Here is a 2,686-nt window from a genome sequence, read left to right as displayed (position 1 = left end):
CTGGTTTCTGCTAGGTTTTCTTCTTTCTGAGCATGAGTGCTAAATAACAGTGTTTCCGTTTAGAGCTCTGTGTTTTCCCAGAGAGTTAGCAAGGCTGAGTAGAGGTGTTCTTACCCTTTTCAGACTGTTCTATGGGGTGGAACGGAAGACCTGGGCTCTGTGTGTGTGTATGTGTATATGTGTCTGTATGTCTGTGTGTGTCTGTTAGGTGGAAGGGATGAACAACATCCTAGTAACCTGGCATGTTTGGGTTGGAAGGAATCTTAGACACAAGCTAGTTCACAAACCTCCTCAAGACTCTGGGGAAAGCTGCGTTGTTGCCTCTGGTAAATGGTCGTACTGGCCTTCAGTTTCCACTTCAAAGTGGTGGTAATATCGCTGTATGGGGCACAAAACGATGAGAAAAAACTACAAAGAAGTCATGACATACGGAGTGTCAAAAAGTGATTATAGTTTTGCTTGTGCTGGTGCTTAGGGGTAATTTTTCTTTCCACAGTTTCCAAGTATATTATTTTTCATAATGAAGAAAATAAATTTGTATTAAAAACAAAACTGTAGCCTCACAACGTTTTAGTATTTAATAACCACCCTTCAAAAGATGACTTGGCATATTGATAGCATTCTACAAACTGTTTAGAGCCACACCACCTAACACAGTAACCATTAGCCACGTGGGGCTTCTGAAATGTGGCTGGTCCAACGGAGATGTATGGTATGTGAGAGATACACACCTGATTTCAAAGACTTAGTGCAAATGAAAGAGTGCAAGATAGCTCAGCAATCATTTTTATAATGATGATGTGCTGAAATGATAACAGTTTGGAAATATTGGATTAAAGAAGTTATTTTTAAAAATTTATTTTATTGAAGTATAGTTGTTTTATGTGTTAATTTCTGCTGTACAGCAAAGTGATTCAGTTATACACATACATGTGTCTATATTCTTTTTCATATTCTTTCCCATTATGGTTTATTACAGCATTTGAATCTAGTTCCCTGTGCTATACATTAGGACCTTGTTGTTTATCCATTCTGTGTATAATAGTTTGTATCTGCTAATCCCAAACTCCCACTCCATCCCTCCCCCACCCCCCAACCCCCTTGGCAACCACAGGTCTGTTCTGTAGATAAGTTCCTTTATGCCATATTTTAGATTCCACAGATAAGTGATATCATATGGTATCTGTCTTTCTCTTTCTGACTTACTGTGCTTAGTATGACAATCTCTGGGTCCGTCCACGTTGCTGCAAATGGGAGCAACCTAAATGTCCATCGACAGATGAATGGATACAGAAGGTGTGGTACAGATATACAACAGAATACTATTCAGCCATAAAAATGGATTAGATAAATTATTAAAATTACTTTCACCTGTTTCTTTTTACCTTTTTAGCATGGCTACCAGAAAATTTAAAATTCCATATGTGGGTCTTGTATGAAAGAGAGAAGATATGCATTCCTTTTGACAAGATTGGAGGAGGCCTGGACAACACACACATAGTTAAGGCATTGCCACCTACTTGATGGCATCTGAACATGGTTCTGAGGAAGGAGAGCGACTGCTTAATGAGTATGAGGTGTCCTTTTGGGGTGATACCAAGGTTCTGGATCCATAGAGTGGTGATGGTTGCACAGTATTGTGAATGTACTAAATGTCACTAATGGTAAATTTTGTCATGTATATTTTACCGCACATACACACACACAAATTACAAATGTGGCTTATGTTATGCTTTGTTTTCAGCGGGTGTTTAAAGTAAAGAGGTAGGGGGGTACGGCTTTGCTTAAAATAGCATCTCCAGAAATAGAGAAAAAAGGGAAAAGAGGCAAGGATGGGCTGAAGACGGCTGGGAGCGGTTGGAACTCTTTTCTCTCTCCCTTTGGTGAAAATGTTAGCATGTGTTTCAGTTTCCTGCCATCTTTGCGGTCCCCCTTCCCCTCCCCCCACCCCCCACCCCCCCCGGAGGCCTCAGCTTCATGTGGTCCCTATCTCTTCACAACGCCTTCATCTTATTTATCTCATTCCACTTTTCCTGCACACTTGGCATGCTGCCCACTGCAGGGTTTCTCACTTAGATAACTCCTTCCCTAAAATTCCTCACAGTTATGTGGTGTCAGGGAATTAGGGATCCTGACAGTTGAAAATAAAATAGAACACCCAGAGCAGGCTCGACAAGCCTCCTGCCTCCCAGATATTGTTGATGGAGAAAAATTAAAAGTCTTGTCTGTGCATCTCTGGAATCCAGCTTCTTAAGTGTAAAACCCATGAGGCAAAACTGATGTGTGGTGTCGGAAGCCGGGATGCTGGTTGCTGGGGGCTGAGGGTGAGAGGCGGTAGGCAGCGGCCGGGTCGGGGTATAGGAAGGGGCTTCTGGAGGTGGGAAACCTTCTGATCTGGGTGCTAATGACCTCAGTACGTCCACGTTGTGAAACTTGATTGGGCTGCCGACTGGCGCACTTTTCCGAATGTGCATTACCCATCCATACAAAGTTGAACAAAAACCAAATCACCCTGTGAGGCGGATACTTCTCTGAGTGTTGAGTGAACGGCCCTGGAATGAGTAAACGCAGTGGGGTGGGTGCGTGTTTCACGAGGATGTCTGCCGGCGATGCCGCATCCCCTTTCTGTGGGATCTGGATCGACAAGGCCTGTGATATGATGGGGGCCCAGACGGGGAGGCGTCCG

General features: G+C 43.3%; 1 pseudogene; it reads left to right on the top strand.

The window, feature by feature from the left end:
• Positions 1-1,428: 1,428 nt before the first annotated feature.
• Positions 1,429-1,546, top strand: LOC132355035 (U6atac minor spliceosomal RNA; annotated as a pseudogene).
• The last annotated feature ends 1,140 nt before the right edge of the window (positions 1,547-2,686 follow it).

This window comes from Balaenoptera ricei, chromosome 1, assembly GCF_028023285.1.
Source record: "Balaenoptera ricei isolate mBalRic1 chromosome 1, mBalRic1.hap2, whole genome shotgun sequence".
In the NCBI taxonomy this organism is placed as follows: domain Eukaryota; kingdom Metazoa; phylum Chordata; class Mammalia; order Artiodactyla; family Balaenopteridae; genus Balaenoptera; species Balaenoptera ricei.
Note: the sequence above shows the minus strand (reverse complement) of the source record. Positions and strands in the feature narration are given on the sequence as shown.